This window comes from Biomphalaria glabrata, chromosome 13 (assembly GCF_947242115.1).
Source record: "Biomphalaria glabrata chromosome 13, xgBioGlab47.1, whole genome shotgun sequence".
Lineage (NCBI taxonomy): Eukaryota > Metazoa > Mollusca > Gastropoda > Planorbidae > Biomphalaria > Biomphalaria glabrata.
In genome coordinates, this window is record NC_074723.1 from 1,432,693 (window position 1) to 1,452,321 (window position 19,629).

At 33.6% G+C, this 19,629-nt stretch overlaps 1 long non-coding RNA gene across 2 annotated transcripts; it reads right to left on the minus strand.

Moving 5' to 3' along the window:
* Positions 1-576: 576 nt before the first annotated feature.
* LOC106068718 (uncharacterized) lies at positions 577-19,379 on the minus strand. 2 transcript variants are annotated; one of them, XR_008774326.1, is made up of 9 exons: positions 19,259-19,379; positions 18,003-18,642; positions 16,867-16,958; positions 16,306-16,501; positions 15,313-15,409; positions 10,673-10,771; positions 7,258-7,461; positions 6,481-6,594; positions 577-3,107 (listed from the first exon to the last, which is right to left on the minus strand). It is a non-coding gene; the product is annotated as an uncharacterized LOC106068718 (long non-coding RNA). The 2 variants fall into 2 exon arrangements; XR_008774327.1 differs by lacking the exon at positions 19,259-19,379 and having other exon boundaries at positions 18,003-18,167; positions 18,434-19,073.
* Between the last annotated feature and the right edge of the window lie 250 nt (positions 19,380-19,629).

The window sequence follows — 19,629 nt, forward strand, 5'->3', positions numbered from 1 at the left end:
CATTGACACTAAGTCATTAACATTCTCAATCTAATCATTGACACTAAGACATTACCATTCTCAATCTAATCATTGACATAACATTCTCAATGTAATCATTGACAACTAAAACATTACCATTCTCAATGTAATCATTGACACCAAGACATTACCATTCTCAATGTAATCATTGACATAACATTCTCAATGTAATCATTGTCACTAAGACATTACCATTCTCAATTTAATCATTGAAACTAAGACATTACCATTCTCAATCTAATCATTGACACTAAGACATTACCATTCCCAATCTAATCATTGACACTAAGACATTACCATTGACACTAAGACATAACCATTGACAATAAGACATTACCATTTTCAATGTAATCATTGACACTAAGACATTGCTATTCTCAATGTAATTATTGACACTAAGACATTACCATTCTCAATCTAACCATTTGTACCGTCTTGAATGGTGTGAATGTTGATTGAATGGTATTAAGGCCTCTTCTGGCCTTCATGTAGTGTTCTTGTATTCTTAATTAAACACATCACATATTATGGATAAAATAATCACAAACTCCTCTCTGGCAGACAAATATTTATTACATCAAATAATAGTTCAGAAAGTAGGCAATCTCAGCCATAAAATATCATCACGAATTATTTCACATCAAATACAAACTACATCCATAGAAAAAGCTCCAATTAGGTACTCATATTATTTAATCCAATTTCATAAAACAGAGACACCTCCGTCTCTTGATACATCATGGCGCTAACTTACTAAAAAAAATGTGGTCGCGTGATCAAAAATGGTACCTCTTTGGTTGACAATGTGTAAGACCCATTTCACTCTAATCATAGTGTTACACCATTGACACTAAGACATTACCATCCTCAATCTAATGATTGTCTCAGTGTTATCATTGGCACTAAGACATTACTATTCTCAATGTAATCATTGATACTAAGACATTACCATTATCAATCTAATCAATAACACTAAGACATTACCATTCTCACTGTTATCATTGACACTAAGACATTACCATTCTCAATCTAATCAGTGACACTAGACATTACCATTCTCAATCTAATCAATGACACTAATACATTAACATTTTCACTGTTATCATTGGCACTACGACATTACTATTCTCAATGTAATCATTGATACTAAGACATTACCATTATCAATCTAATCAATAACACTAAGACATTACCATTCTCACTGTTATCATTGACACTAAGACATTACCATTCTCAATCTAATCAGTGACACTAGACATTACCATTCTCAATCTAATCAATGACACTAATACATTACCATTTTCACTGTTATCATTGGCACTACGACATTACTATTCTCAATGTAATCATTGATACTAAGACATTACCATTATCAATCTAATCAATAACACTAAGACATTACCATTCTCACTGTTATCATTGACACTAAAACATTACCATTCTCAATCTAATCAATAACACTAAGACATTACCATTCTCAATCTAATCATTAACACTAAGACATTACCATTCTCCATCTAGACAAAATTTACATGGTCACAGTTTAAAAGTGAGGAAAGCAACAAACAACAATTAAATTCAAGAATCTATATTCGTTACCCAGCTCAAATACAAACAGATGCTTAGATAATAATAAATAATTAATAACATAAATAAAAAATTAGTATAAAAAATATCAATAGTGGAACAACTTGTATTTTTTTTTTTTTTTTGCATTTGCACAGTAACAGAACTGGTATAGAAAAATACAAAAGACATAAATGTGGGAGCCACCGCTGGGCCAAAGTAAAAACACAGCATATTTGTATTTTTTTAAGCATTGTTCACCCCAGCAGCAGTAAATCTCTACATGGCAAAATAAAGCAAAATTTGAGTAATAGTTTAATAATAATAATAATGATGCTGAAGATAAAAGATGAGTGCAGTGTTTTCATAAACCCTATTACAACCTACTTTCCTCTATGGCAAAAAGGTGCCTAAATTAAATTTTATAGTGCTTACAGGAGCTTACACCATCCTTGAAGATACCATTTGGCATGCAGTCACCCCCCATGTGGGATAATTTTCCAACCCATCACAGCTGTTGAATGATAAGTATTTCTTCTATACTACCCACACCAGAACATTTTTTTTAAGGTAGTTCTGCCAGTGTATGAAAGTTTGGTGAGAACTACTGCTTGGATATATATATATATTTAATTGTGAAACTTGAAAAATCTTCTTTTTATGAAAAAAAACTAAATATAACTTTTATTACAACATAACACTAACCCTAATACTAACCTAGATGAAATGAAATAAATCTAGTAGCAATAATATAAAATGGTATTTTAAACAAAATCTAACTCACTACAAAAAACCTGTCTGTACAGTTTCAGATCCCTGGGTAATTTGCATTACACTAGACCATTTTTGTAATTTCACCATCCTCACTGCATATCCACCAACCAATCGCTAATTTCTCAAGGTTACCTTGGAAACACCCACACACACACACACTCCATAACACTGCTATACACATTTTTATGAACATACAAAACATAAACATTGTATAATTATGTCTTTATATAACTTTTGTTTTATAATTATTTTATCTAAGTAATTGACTAAGTAATTGTAATCATCGTCCTAAATATAATTTTGAGATCTTGTTTTCTAGTCTTAACATTACGAAAGATAACAATCTAAAAGATTAATAGTTATTGAGCTAACAAACTAATATTAGAAAATGGTAAAATAAAAAAATCACTGAATACAATATATATACAGGGTGCGTCAAAAAAAATGTATACACACTTTGAACTGTCATAGACAATTTATTTCCCGTTCTACAATGCTAAATTTCAGCACATGGAAAGCTTAATGTCTAATTAGAAAAATAAATGTGAAGTAGGTTCTGTACCACACACAGTACCGGAGTGGCAAGGAATTAACTGCAACATGGCATTGAAGAGCGAAAGCAGATAATTATCAAAATCATCCAAGCCATAGCTGTCTGCGCCAATAGCTGCAAAGCCAGCTGCTGGAGATGTGGGAATAGTTGCATTGAACAGAACACCATCAAAAGCTCCAAGTGCATTTGTACCCTAAAAAATAAAAATAATTACATCTTATTTATATACCACAGCTTTAATCATTAAAAGATTCCTTCCAAAAAGTTTCAAAGAGAAATGTTTAGGATTCCGAGCAACACAGAGTAAGCTTAGCTTTTTTAAGTTTCAGTCTAATTCATTTTATATAATGCTCAAGCTCAGTTTACTAACAGAAAGCATTTTAATAGGTTAGTTTTAAAATTGCAGGAGATAATAAGAACAGTTTCATTACATTTTTGGTTCTCTGCAGTGGCAATGGACAAAAATATTGACAATGAAAAGCCAATTTCATTCAAGGAATAATTATGTTGGACTAAGTTCAACTCTAATTGCCTTTTTCAACAGCTCTATGTACATAAAAGTTTTGGGAATTCATCCATCTATTCATTGAAAATAATTATGTGGTGTTGTCTTTTTATCTTTTTCTATCTCACCATCACAAGCTTTGGGGAGTAAAAAACGTAACCAACATACCCAATAGCATATAACAGATTTAGCTCATTTTTTAAAATCTTTTAACCCTTTGAACCCTCAGTTCCCTGCCCTTATTTTCCTGTTCCCCCAGGCTCCTGAGGAAAAATTACACTTAACACAAACATGCACAAAAACAAACTACTGGTATTAAAAATTTAAAGAGAAATATTTTATTTTGAGAAAAATATATTAGTATGTTTATCTCCAATATTCTTTCTTGGTATGCCAGTATTCCCAGTATGTAGACCCCTCCTTTATACACAAGTACTTTTGGCAAAGTTTGCACCAAAATTTAGTTTTGATTTTCTAGACAGGCCTGCTATTATAATCCATGTCTGGAAACTGCTTTACATGTTTATTGAATTTGTAAGCACAAACTACACATAAATTATTTTCAGTAGCTGTTGGGGACAATTGAGGATGGTGTAAACCAACATTTTGTAGTCTCACATGTGTGTCAAGAGGGAGTAGAGACTTTTTTGCTTCAACTCTTGTATCCCCAATAAGTGACAAACAAATGTCATCCATGAACATTGAGAATGTTCTATATCTTTTGCCTGGTTGTTTGTGGGGACTGAATTGTTCCATAAGAATGTATGCATTGTTGCAAGCCCACAAAAAAATTTTTACAATTAGACGCCCAGGCCAACGGTAATGACGACGTGTTTTGTTGAGGCGACATACCTGGTCGTTAACATTCCAACCACCCATGTATTTGGTGTAGTCAATGCAGAGCTGTGGTGTTGGCACATCTACAGTTGTCCCATCCTTATTTCTTCCTTTCAGGGTGCCCTTGTGTGTTGGATTGTGATATGAAGAAATAAAATGAATGGGTCTTTGGTCCATCCAAACTAGGCATGTAATATTTCCATGACAGATAAATTCAGACTGACCTCTCTGCATTTTCTTCATCTTTGTCAGTTCTTTGGGGTAAAATTTTCTATTTGTCATAGCAGTTCCAACAGCAAATGTTCCATAAACATTGTATAAAGTATCAAACAGTGTGACACTGTTGTAAAACCTGACCATATATACAATATGGTTTTTATTTGTCAAGTGGCCTGTTGCTAAAAGTCGTACAACAACGCTGCCAACGACACCAAGCTCTGGAATGACATTGTCAGTTTTGCCGGTGTAAATTTCCAAGTTCATTATATAGCCTATGTTTGAGTCACAAGCCATATAGGCTTTGATTCCCCATTTGATGGGTTTTGATTTTATGTACTGCTTGATAGAAAGTCAGCCTTTGCAAGGAATCATTCCTTCGTCCAAGCTGTGACATTGGGATGGTGAATAAAAGTGCTGACATTTTGTCATGTTCAGCATTGGTCTAACTTTGTAGATTTTGTCTGTTTTAACTACAGTAGGATTCAGCTCATTAACAAAATGAAGATGTGTCCATATAGACAGAAAGCGATCTCTCTGCATGACACTACGGAAACCAGGCGTTTCAGTCACAAATGATTTGCTGGAACTAGACCAGTGGTGTTCGTACCTGGGTTTTATGCACTGCTCCATTTGAAGTCGCAATCCAAAAAAAAGCCTTGAGCTCTGGGACAGTTAATGGGATGAAGTCCTTAGCATAATAACTGTTTGGCTTTTGTTGTTTTACCTGAGAAGCACATCTGTTTGTTTCCTCACAAAATGTTTCCCAAAAATTGTCATCTAGAAACAGGTCTAGAAAATCAATAGCTGTGCTTTGAGATGTAATATGCCTAGGCATGTTTTTAGCACCAGCTATTTCTGTGAATGTTCTATTACTAGATCTAGGTTGTGTGATAAATGTGTTCAACTCTGACCAGCCAGAATCAAATTTAGATGTAGAAGAAACATTTTGGGGGCAACGCCCCTTTCCACGCCCACTTTCCTTCGATGGACCTGGTGCTGGTACAGGTTTAGATAATGTAGATCTAGTGTCTTCATTTATGACTGTACTGATTTTGTCTAAATCTAGATGATCGTCGGAGTCAATCTCCATTTCACTGTCATTGTAATCATTTTCTAGATCTAGTTCATCATCCTCAGAATCATTGAGGATATAGTTCACTGCTTCATGCAGAGTTAATCTTTTTGCGTTGCGATTACCTGAATCAAGAGACTGTCTTTTCATTTTGCAAATTAGTTTAATACTTAAAAAAAAAAACCACTCATGAACGCAGCCATTACTGTCATTTACCATAAGTCAAATAGTCCTACGTGACGTGTTTTTTTTCTTCGCATTTTTAATTACGGACTGTTGGTTTAAGGTAAGGTGCGCGAGACCGATATATCGGTCTGGCGGGGCATGGATTTCTTACGCGCAGACCGATAAATCGGGCTGGCGGGTTCAAAAGGTTAAGATGTCATGAGCAATATCCCATCCTCCATCATGTGCTATAATTAAAATATTTTTAAAAGCCATTTAAATCTAATGCATTTCTCAAAGTCTGCAAATAGAGAGATAACAAAGATGTCTGGTAAATGTTGTATGCAGGCCTTCTAACAGAACTAATAATTTCAAAAACAAAATGATTTGGAAAATAGGACCCTAAATATACAATCTGTTAATATTCAATAATCAATTTATTTATGAACCATCTGGTTTATTATATATTCAAAAAATATTTTGATAAGTTTAAAAGTTATAGAAGATTGTCCTTATAATCACTTGAGAAAAAATGTCAATATACATTAAAAGTCAGAATACTTTTTGATATCTTTTTTACAATGATTCCCTTTAGAATAAGTGATGCCTTTTGATGACAAGAAACTAATCTTTAACTCTTTGACAACTATCAGATACATCCAATATGATCTGGTAAAAACAAAGATCTTCACTTTTTCCAAAAATATACAAGTATTATTATACAGTATGTCTTATAAAGATAGTATAGTATAAAATGTAGACAATTACCTTTATAATAAGTCCCAAGATAAGTTAGGAATGCAGTATTTCCCGTGGCTGTGCAGCCCCAGCTGAGACCTACATATTTATATAATCAACACTATAGCCTCTCTCATTCCATATCTGATGAAGATAAATTAAAATTAGTTATTAGATTTATACAAAGTCCCTATGGGGCTGAGGGGCATACACCAGTTGGCTACCTTTCAAGGGGGCTGGATTTAGAATTCCAGTAAGCACCATACGTTTTCAATTTAAATTTGGCTTGAGCTATGTTGCAGAAAGGGTTAAGTAAGGGTTGGAAACAGCATGGAAATCTTCTCCCAAATACTGCTTCTCCCCACATGTTCCCCAAAGAGCTTAAACTGAGCACTGAGCAAGCTTTATGTTATGATAAACCAAAGAAAAATAATAAATAAATAAACATCTAAATTTCATTCAACAGAAAAGTAAAATCTAGACAGTCAACTGTTAATTAAGGCTAGTAGAAACTAGAACAAATATTTGTTTTGTGGAGTTCATTTTCAAGAATGTTTTTTTTTTATGTTGCTATCTTGACTAAGGCTAACTCATTTGACACAGAGGGCATTTCAAACCCAAGCAAAGGGGCATAGCACTTGTAATACATATTAACATAAACTTTTTCATATAGAGTTAAATATAAATATCTTTATATTATGAACTAAACTGTGTATGTAATAGAGACCAACAAAAAAAACAAAAACAGTCTAGAGAAAACCAATACATAAGATCATAGAAAGTGTAGGGGCAGCTACGGAAACTTACCCAAAGTAGTCTATTGTTAAATTATGCCTTCTTTTAGCTCCAGTAATCCATCCCTTCTTTGTCTACTCAATCAATCATATACACTCTGGACTATCGTTTGGTGGTCTCCATGATCCTAGGTTAGACCCCTGCCTGCTGCCACCCCACATCTTCTTGTGGGACGTTCAAGCTAGAATGTAGTTGTTTTCAACTCTGAAGGAACATCTGAAACATGTAAAACATTTTTACAATAATCAGAATGGGTCACCACAATTTAGATCCTGCACACATAATAATTCCAGACTCATAATAGATAATCAGTAAGTCAAAGTTAATAAAAAGATTTCATTCCCCTGAATCTCTGGATAGTTGACAAAGTAGCTTTGAAGTTGCCTAGGAAAACATTTTTTTTAGGAATTAGTTTCAAAAAGATCAAACTCATGCCTGTAATAAACCTTCCTCAGTTACCAGTACTATAAAAAAAAAAATCCTGTGTTTGGTACCATGGGGTCAGTTTAAAGGGTAACTCCGATGGTTTTGACAATTTTTGATATAATATGTGTTTTGATTTATAGATAATGAATATATTATTCTTTTTTTTTTATTTGCAAGAATAACTTAGTAATTGATGTTTTTGTGACATAATTTTTCTGCGCATCCAAAACAGTCAGATTTTCACTGAATTTCTGTGTGACGTCACGACGGTGCACTCAAATCCTATTGATACTCATTGATAGGGAGGCGAAAAAGAAATTATCTTTGATAAAAAAAAATTTTTCGTTATTACATCATTAAAATACTTTAAAAGAAATTTCTAATGGTGTATAAATTATGACTGTATGTTTGACCGTAAGAAAATTATGATTTTTTTTGTGCTGTTTCGACCTAACATTGGTTGACATGGAAAAAGTGATGAGAGAGCTTGACGCTGGCTCAGCCGGCGAGACACACCCCCAATGTCAAAAGTTAAAAAGTTGGAATTGAGTTTCGTAGACGATAGATCTACTTATTAAATAAGAAATTTAATAGTAGATCTAGTATTCGTAGTAAATTTCTAGCTCACAAATCTGATTTCATTTATATTTATGAACTTCAGTTGTTTAAAATGTCTCAGTAGTATCATTAATTGAATTCTTTGGCCTGGAAATCCAATGTATTGTTGGTACTGCACCTGGTATTAACTTCAATTTTTTTTTTAAATCCCATTTCCACAGCAGTGAAGTTGCTGAAACAGCTTCTCTCAAAATGGTTTGAGCATAAACAGGAATTAGCTAATGCCTTTGTAAAATATTTGCTCTTCAGGCGAATAAATTTTCCCCATTTTCCCTTTAAAACTTCATCTCTTGGAAACAAATGAAAATTGAAAAGAGACACTAATTTCTGTATCAGCTTACTTGCTGATTTTATCTTTGTGATTGGAACTACTGCAACAAGCTGAAGAACAATATTTAATTTTCTTCAAGTAGAAATAGAGGTTTATAAACAATGACCGATTATAAATCAACGTGGAGACTAGATCTAGCTGTGAAGCGTAACAATAAATGCGATCCGATAGGTCTAGATCTAGACTAGAGAGTTTATCTGTTATATAGGTTTAGATCTATATTTAGCCAGCACCTTCGTGACGTCACGTTTTTAAAAACTAAAAACATCTTGCAGAACCCCGTTTTTTTGGGGGCGTGGAGAATTTTCTGTCTAATTTATTAAATATAAAATTTTCCGAGCATTTAAATAAAAAATGATATAATGTTTACTATTACAACTTTTTACGCAGAATTTAAATATGTCAATAACTAAAATTTGAAAAACTATCGGAGTTTCCCTTTAAGCTTTATTAGTCTCATTGTAATTTTTTCATTTATGTTTTGAATTCTCTTAATTAAATAACATTAAATCTCTAAAATCAGTGGCCTGACTTTTAAACTTATCTGTTTGTTTCTAGTGTAACAGTGTAAGCTTACTTTATCATGTTGTTTTTTTTTATTTGCTTAGTTGTTGCTTTTTTTTTTTAAAGCATCAAATTTACATAAAGAAAAAAATAATATCTTTTTGATGTATTTTTTTTTCTGCCTTTTTATTATGTTTTTCTTTTAATAGGCCTACATACTACTACATAGTAACATAGATCTCTATATATTTTGAACTTCCAAATTACAGCAGTTTTTTGTTTAGAAGCCATCTAATGATATTATGCACATTACCAAATTAGTTAATTTAATTAGGTTTGGACAAAGATGTACATTAGATTTATACAGATCTAGAGTCTAGTAATCTTTAATTCATAACATGTTATTGTTATGATGACTGGTAATCTGATTATAATTATTATTATGACATGTCACATGGTGTAAAATAAAAATGATAAGATTCAACTTGGCAGAATTTAAGTCATTGCATGACTAGATGCATGACGCGTAGGACATAATCATTTTCTTTTTTTTGAAGTAACGTCTGTATTTTATAAGATAAGAAGATTCAACAATCTCTAGATATCTGTCTAGTCGTCTAGATCTAGATCTACTTACGGTAAAATCCGCGGCGTCCTTGTCCTTGTCTACCTTTTGTTGGCAGTGGCCAGGGAATGGTTGAGTGTGGTGACTTTATTATAGGCTAATCTTATCTTTTAAATTACAGACACGTCTTCAAGAAGACATGCTAATTACGTCAAATGCGTTTAATGTGTCAATCTAGTCATGCATGTTAATAAGTGGCTTAAACTCTAAGTTGGTTTTCATGGCTGATCCAGGCAACCCATTCCAGACTCTAATGGCACTAGGGAAGAACTTGTACTTGTAATCAAGGGTGGATTGGATGTCAAAATCGGTCCAGGCATTTCTAAACAGTACATTTCGTAAATTGTATATCATTTGATGGGTCTCCAATTATATGCCTATCTGTTCTCAAAATCATTGGGTTTTTTTAATGACGTATCGGTAAATATATGCATGCTCTATAATACTCTACATCTTTAAAAGAAATATAGGACTTATGTTGCTTTTGAATCGTCCTAAAGAATGAAGCCTACTAATAGCACTGTCTACGTATGTAGGTATATTACATTATTTTTAAACATGTGAGATTAAATTAGTATTACTCTGTAGTCTGTAAAAGATGTATTTAACTTGACGCTCATATAGCCCCTTATATAAGAGAATATTATAAAACCTTTAAAAATTTTATGCGTGCCATAGTGGCATCCATGAGACCATTTACGCCAGGCATGTCAAACACCTGACTATGAGCTTATAGAACACCTGACTATGAGCTTATAGAACACCGACTATGAGCTTATAGAACACCTGACTATGAGCTTATAGAACACCTGACTATGAGCTTATAGAACACCTATGAGCTTATACAAAACAGCTGCACATCCCACTTCTTTTAACATTGTTAATTACCCCATAAATATAAACATAATAATGTCAATACATACCTGTACTGTTTGGGCATAATCTAGCCAGCAGCTCATAACGAATATCTTTCTCTACACTCATAGATCTAGCATGTATTTTAAATATATATGTGTACGGCCCTGCAAAATGATAAGTGTCATGTAATATTTTATGAAATGTTAATATTCAATTTTAAATTTTTTATTTTTATTATTTTTTATTAACAAATATAAAGGTGTAGTAGCATAAAGAGAACTTTAAACATTTAATTTTCTGGGTAACTATGAAGTTTAAATCAATCCCATTTTTATAGAATCCTTGTTGAATTATATTTTGTTGACCATCCACACAGTTCAACCTTGTTATTATTTGCTCCACAAAATCCAAACTTGTTACACCCCATTTTGATGACAGTCTGTTTTATGTATGATTGCTACTTTACTTTTGAGCCTTCTGTCCTGAAGGCTTTCTAAATTTAGTGATTTTACTAAAGGTGTTACTCTAGTCAAATGTGAATATTCGTTTGTTATGAATCGCACTGCTCTATTTTGTGTCTGTTCTAGTTTCTTAATGTTTTCTTGAGTTGAGGGGTCCTTTTCAGAGCTAATCTATATTTAACCATATCTATATATTCTTCACCTTCTCTTTATAACCATTTTACCCACTATTGTACTAATGAGAGGCTAAAATAAAAATCTGTATGTACTAGGCAGCCCAATAGAGAGACTACATTTTTGTAGATCACTCAGTCTACATCAGCTATTAGTCTTTACATCTATCTCCTATTAGTCTTATATTTCCTATTAGTCTTATATCTCCTATTAGTCTTTACATCTATCTCCTATTAGTCTTATATCTCCTATTAGTCTTACATCTATCTCCTATTAGTCTTATATTTCCTATTAGTCTTACATCTATCTCCTATTAGTCTTATATTTCCTATTAGTCTTACATCTATCTCCTATTAGTCTTACATCTATCTCCTATTAGTCTTATATTTCCTATTAGTCTTACATCTATCTCCTATTAGTCTTATATTTCCTATTAGTCTTACATCTATCTCCTATTAGTCTTATATTTCCTATTAGTCTTACATCTATCTCCTATTAGTCTTATATTTCCTATTAGTCTTACATCTATCTCCTATTAGTCTTATATTTCCTATTAGTCTTATATCTCCTATTAGTCTTATATCTCCTATTAGTCTTACATCTATCTCCTATTAGTCTTACATCTATCTCCTATTAGTCTTACATCTATCTCCTATTAGTCTTACATCTATCTCCTATTAGTCTTATATTTCCTATTAGTCTTACATCTATCTCCTATTAGTCTTATATTTCCTATTAGTCTTACATCTATCTCCTATTAGTCTTATATTTCCTATTAGTCTTACATCTATCTCCTATTAGTCTTATATTTCCTATTAGTCTTACATCTATCTCCTATTAGTCTTATATTTCCTATTAGTCTTATATCTCATATTAGTCTTATATCTCCTATTAGTCTTACATCTATCTCCTATTAGTCTTACATCTATCTCCTATTAGTCTTACATCTATCTCCTATTAGTCTTACATCTATCTCCTATTAGTCTTATATTTCCTATTAGTCTTATATCTCCTATTAGTCTTACATCTCCAATTAGTCTTACATCCTTTATTCTCAACCAAAGCAACTCTTACTCTATTCAGATTGTATCCATGTTTGATTAATTGGAACTGACATTTATTTTGAATATCCCATTTTTAGGTCTCTGCACAGTCCACTACATGGTTTTCATTTAACCTGGCTAATTCAATGCTCTAAGGACACTAGGGAAGGAGTACTTAGACAAATTTGCCCTAGCTTATGGAATAAGAAATGTGCATTTATCTTTGTGTCTTTCTTAGCCTACTATTAGGTGTGCTTTGTATTTGCACATTTTTGTTCACTTTTTTATGTATTTTTACTACTTTACTTTTTATTTTTTAGTCTATTTCATCTCATGTATTTTAATTTAATGTTTTTGTTAGTTGTCATTTTTTTAAAAATTATTAAATAATTCCATTTGATAACCTATCAAAAACCTTTTTTACTTGCTTTGAAAATAAGAAATATGCAGTAGATATGCATTGCAAATGAACGAATCTATAGATGTCACAGGACTAGTTGAAAATAAAGTACTTTTATTGCCTAAAGTGACGTCTAGAGGGAAAATACTTGCAAAACTTCAAGAAGTGACTTCCAATAGGAATTTGCCCTAGCTTATGGCTTTTATATAGTGCTACTTTCATGGTTATAGCATACTCAGAGCGCTTTGGTCCAATCTCATTTGTGGACCAGTGGGGGGAGGGGGTATCTAAGGTTTTTCCTTGCTGCCTTTAGGTGCTTGTAAATACAACTCTGCCCGAGTCGGGTGTCGAACCTCGAGCCCCCTTCATAGGTAGCCAAGCCAAGCCAAGTTAGCCTCTCGACCACGCATCCACCATTCATATATCACAATATAGATGATATAGTGTGAACATTAAATTTGTAAGAATCCCAGTCCTTGATATTTGCATGCTCTTGTCTCCTTGAAATTTTCTAAAAGACCTATTTATTTTTTTTTTATCCTAGAACACAAATACCTCACTTCTAGAGATGGCTACAAAAAGTTATTGAGGACAAAAATAGAATGTATTACTGCCAGGCTGAAATAAAGGTATGAGTTAAAAAAAAACTTATTCTTCCTTTACATTTACTCAATGTTTTAAGTTTGTAAAGTTCGTATTCAAGTTTCTCATTGCAGTTCTTTTAATTAATTTTGGCTATCTCACTCAGATCAAATGCATTTTTAAAACAGTGGGGTTTAGATTACTTTGTCTCTTTTATGTTGGAATTACAAAGTTGTCTTAGATTGAACATTTAGATACATTTTTTTGCTTTTTTTTTTACTGACTATTAGAACTAACAGACAGATATAGGGTTAAAACCAAATTGATTAATTGTTTTGCTATCAACAATTTTATTATGGGACAAAAGTGTTCATATCGTTATAAACCTGGTGGTGGCACAAATGGGGGTAGTGGTGTGAGTGTAGCCAGCCGACGCAAATTGCCCCAGGCCAGCGCTAGACGAGCGGTCAACCGTGACGAGCTACGACGGTCAGCCGAGACGAGTGTCAACATGAAGGTTCGAGTAGGATCAGCTTCGTGAACAGAGCTCAGGAGCGCCATGAGGGATGTAGTCATATGACCACCCAGAATGGTCGAGCCACATTCTGCCCGGTTCTAGAAGGCCAGTAGGGACCCTATATAAGAGCAGAGGTGTCGCAGTCAAGACGGTTGAGAAAAGGGGCTCAATACAGCAAGGTTCACGAGAGAAGGTTCATGACAGGGCACAGAACACGGTCGACTACAACACAGCTCAACGGTGTGGTTCTGTACGGAACATTACGACGGTTCAGTGTGGAGTACTGTCAAGTACAGTTGAGACGACTGGCGTCTTGATCTTGGTCTGCGATAGAGTCCGACACAACGAGCCTAGTGTGTGAAGTTGGTCCTGAACAGTTGAACCCTGTGCAAGCCCAGAACGAGACAGAGAGGCCAGTGCAAGAGTTGATACAGCGGTACGGTGTAATTGGAGAGATATTTGTACAGTGTATGTGTTGCCAATTGTACAGTATTGGCTGTTATTTATTCAACTATTAAAGTGTTACGTTACTTTGGAGCCCTGAGTTGTCAAGTTCTTTAAGTTGGTGGTGTATGGTGCAGTTTGCAGAGAGCCTGGATAGTGAGATTCATAACAATATTGTAGTGTTTTTTTTAATAAAATAATGAGTGTTTTATCAATTTTTTTTTTGCCAAAGGTTTGATCAGATAAGCTTTTGTATGGGCCTAGGAGATTGGTTGCTTTAACAGCTTAAAAATTGTGAAATATTTCTCTTCTAGAATTTTGAGGGGATTGAATCTGAGTGGCCAAATATTTTTTGTTATTTTATCCATTGACAATAAGTATTTCTTCCTTTTTTTTTTTTTTAATTATCAGTTAATTGTTAGCACACTCATGAAAAATAATTAATCAATTTGTCCTTTACTACACCATGAACTAATAGTACAGGGTGGGGCATAAACATCTCCTACAATTTGAATTAATCTACCTAAAGAACCAACAGTTTTTTAAAAAAAGATTATTTTTATGAAAAGTACTAAAAAGAACAGTTTTGTTCTAATTGGTTTTAAAAATTGTTATTCGTTTTGGTACAGGTGCATTTCAACTAAGCACAAAGCCTCCCTATTGTAGTGGTTGGTTATTAGTCTACAATATAGTTTCGCTACTTTGCATTTTAAGGGTTCTTATTTAGGATTTTAATCTTTCATGCATATAACATGTTCAAGGTCTAATCTCTTTTAGTGGAAACATGTGGCATAAAAAGGTTTCTGTACTGCATTTAGAGGCTCAGCAAACACAACTCAGCTCAAGCAAGATTTTGAACTCAAGCCCCATTGACAGGGAGCCAAGAGATTTTATCCAAAACAGCTACACATCCCACTTCTTTTAACATTGTTAATTGACCCATAAATAGAAACATAATAATATTAATACATAATAATAATTTTATTTATAAAGCGCTGTTAACAAACAAAATGTAGGCTCAAGGCGCTGTAATAACATCACAAACACAGACACGACAACAGTAATCAAAAACTAATCTACATACCTGTACTGTTTGGGCATAATCTAGCCAGCAGCGCATAAGGAATATCTTTCTTTACACTCATAGATCAAGCATATATTTTAAATATATGTGTACGGCCCTGCAAAATGATAAGTATCATGTAATAATTCAAGAAATGTTAATATTCAATAAAAAAAAAAAAGTTACAACAAATAAAAAGTTATATAAGTTATAAAAATTATATTTTGTTGACCATCCACACAGTTCAACTTTTTGTTATTATTTGTTCTTAGGTCCACAAAATCCAAACTTGTTACACCCCATTTTGAGGTCAAAGCCTCAAGGTTCAATCACATTCCATTGCATTCTAATGACTAGGACACTCAGTCCAACCTCAATGCCATGTATTTTAAGCCTGATTTTATTTTGGTAGGTACATCTTTAATATAACATTAAACATATATGTAAAAAGGTGTAAAGATCACCTGTTTCTATGGCAGACCAATAAGCAAGGTGTCAGGTGGCCAAGGCAATGACCAACAGTCTTTACTTTCCTTAGTTTGGTAGACTAAAGGGAATTTTTTAAAAATCCTAAAATAAAAATCCCAGTCTTCATTCATTGGAATTTGAACCCCCACCTCAAGCATTTTACAACTCATTCAGCATTCCCTCAACCAACACAAGTAGTTGTTTTCTTCCCATCTAAATATCTTCAAATAATACTAACCTATGTGCACCAACTTACAGAATGTTAAGGCTTCTTCTAAATATTCTGAGACTAGAAAACACAAAAGAAGGCTTGATGTTAGCTCTAATAAATTTTTACTTAGTTTTTTAGTTTGTACTTTAACTATCTCTTGGTAGGTATACACTCCACACATATTTTCTAATGTGACATTTAGCCGCAAGTCAGTTGGATTAAAGTAGTACACAGTGAGCCCATGAATAGCTTAGATTAAGTGTTAGGAATTATTGTTGCAAAGAGTAAATGACAACTTGCTGTATTGGTAGTGTGCTCTGTGTCAATGAACTTACTTCAAGGTCAGGTAATCCAAACTCTATTTTTCTGTCAAGTCTTCCAGGCCTCATCAGTGCTGGGTCAAGAGTATCTGGCCAGTTGGTGGCCATCAACACCTTGATGTTTCCCCTGGGGTCAAAGCCATCCAACTGGTTGATCAGTTCCAACATGGTACGCTGTACTTCATTATCTCAACCAGCTCCATCATCAAACCTGGCACATTATGGAGAAAAAAAAAGAGTTGAATTTGTATTGCAAGATCAAAGAGAAATTCAAGCACTATTTACAATTCGTATAACTTGATTCGATTTTTTAAAATAAACATTTATCTGTCAAAAAAAAGTTTTTTTTTTGTTTTATTATGTGGAACCAAGCAAAACTGACTTTGAATTAACCACTAGTTTGCAATAAATATAAGTAAAAAGATTGAAAATGTAAACAATTTAGCTAATTCAGATTAAGCAGAAGTTTGATTTACATGTGTTTGAATGTGGGTTCCACTGTGAGTAATCTGAATCAGTACTATGAGTTTGCAGTTTATTACAAAAAAAAAAAAAAAAAAGTATTCAATTACTAACCTCCAACAGCATCTATTTCATCAAAGGAATTAATACAAGCTTTTTTTTTTAGCTCTAGCCATTTCAAACAATTCTCTGACCATCCTGGAACCCTGAAAGTATTACATTAAAGTATCACATAATAGAGTAAAAGTAATGTAAATGTTAAGCTCTATGGCCAATGGTTGGCAAGTCATGTTGCCAGCACAAAGACCAACTGCATTTACTTCCCCAGTGTGCCAAGTACCTATTGGAGTTAGGTCATTTCAACTCTCTATCCCTCAAAGGACGTTCTAATTGTTAAAATGAAAAGGTCTTATCTGTTGAAAAAAAAACAACAACACTCCAAGTGTCAATGCATGAAAGCTCAGAAAATTCATTTTCATTTTCTTTCTTCCCTAAATGTCTTTTTAATTGCTAGTAATTTAATCTACGGGGCATGGTGACTGAGTGGTACATGCTTGGCTTCTGAACCAAGGGGTCTGGTATTTGAATCTCAAATGAAGACTTGGATTTTGAACTTCAGGATTTATATGACTTTTACATTCAGACATGAAAGGCGCAACTTTCTTATAACTTTAATCAAAAGAAAAGAGAGAAAAAAAACAGGCAGAGGAGGGTGGGGGGGGGGGGGGTATACATATTTCTTAGGTGCAGTCTTAGGCTGATTCAAGACATTTCTTCCCTATTTTTACAAACTAGTTTACTGCATTATGAGAAGCTTCAAGAGGCTGGATAGCACAACACCATGAGCTTGGTATGAACCATTGGGTTGAACATGTTTTAATGTTTTACATGTTTCGGATGTTCCTTCAGAGCTGAAGATAATTACTTCCTAGTCCAAACCTCCCGCAGGACGACGGGGGATGGGAGCGGGCAGGGTTTGAACCCGGGACCATCGTTAAATCTGAACGACAGTCCAGCGCGCAAACCGCACGACCAGGCAGCCATGTCTGATTAAAGCTATGTTTGTACTATGAATGAAGTGTTTAAAGTGACTACTTTACTTTTCTCTTTAATCTCTTTCCTCTTGTGGCAGTGAGCTCCAGTTTTCCATTACATCTGTCTCTCAATGTTTTATTCATTTATATTATATTACTTTTTTTTTTCTTTTCCAATTAAGGAATTAAATTCTAAAACAAGAAAAACACACTTACTTCCCCCACATATTTCTGTACAAGCTCTGAACCGATGACTCTAATGAAGCAAGCATCAGTTCTGTTGGCCACAGCACGGGCACACAGAGTCTTCCCAGTTCCAGGAGGGCCAAACAACAACACACCTTTGGGCAACTCAATACCAAGGTTGACAAATCTTTCGGGCTAAAGAAGAGAAAGTTAAATAGAAGAAAATAAAGTTAAACAAAAGAAAAAAAGTTAAACAGAAAAGAATGTAGTGTATAAGCTACAACAAAAGTTAGCAATTTCTTAAGCTAATTTTACTAATATAGCTTCTTACTTTATTATTGTTTTTTTTTTTTACAGCGGATTTCAGAACAAATGTACATTTATACTTAATGTAAAGATGTAACTGTTTATATATATATAATATAGGGCTCATTTTGTCTCGAAAGGCAATGGATGCGTACAGATGGTTCTGGTCTAGTCCTGAGACAGGGCAGAATCTGGTGTGGCTAATCAAGCCAATGCTAGAGCGGAAGACTTTGCCAAAACTCATGTGCATGTGTATGCATCAGACAGACAGGGCAGCTTTCCTCATTTCCCTCTTGATTAAGGCCGCTTCAATTCTTCTTGTTCTCAGTGAGGTTTGTCCCAGCACGCACAATCTTTCACACAACTGAAAGAAACCGAAACTATTTATTTTGCTGACTTTCAACAATGTCATTGTCAATGAAAAAAAACAACATTCCAGCTCATTAGATGCAGTGCTGACTAAGTCTAGTTTGACACCCAAATTTCTTGGTGGAACAAATAAATCTGAAATTGTTCTGTTTCAGTGCCTAGCAGGCTCTATCTGATTAGATTTAGATTAATTTAGATCTAGATGATGTAGAGACAGCTAAACTGAAACTAGTTCTAGATTCTAGATCTACATTGAACATTAGCTGGAGGTGGGGCTGCTTCATCAGCTGATAAACTTCATCATTACTAGACTCTAGACCTACTTGACCTAGCCCTAGGTCTAGAATAGATCTAGATCTATAAATTAATAATTAATTTACTAGGAATAGACTTAGACTACTACTCTACTACTAGACTAGATCTAGAAATCTAGACTAGACATCTAGAGATTATTTCTTGATCTAATCATCTATTATGATCTATCACACTTAGTCTTAGTGTGACACTATGACTATGATTAGTATGATATACTATGTAACTATGATATCAGTTTATCATATAATAATATATAATTTATAATCTGAAAAATCTATGTATAATTTTAGAATCACCATCAGATGAAACAAAATCACTGTCGTATGAATTATTTTACTTCCTCATCAAAGAAATATTTAGATCTACAAATTACAAAGTTTATATGGCCCTGGTTGAAGCTTCATGTTAACAAAAAACACGCACACAGAAAATAAAAACACGTAGGAAATTCCGGATGTTTATCAAAGGGAAACTATTCTAGATAAAAAAATTAAGCATTAAAAAACATGAATCGGAGAAATATAAACGAAAAAATAAATTTTAAATAGCCAATGCCCTCAGCGTTAGTCCGACCTTTTTCCCCTATTTTAAAATTAACGGCTTGATCACTGTATTCCAGTGGTACCCAACCTTTTTGGGCATGGGGCAATATGAATTCCAATATGTG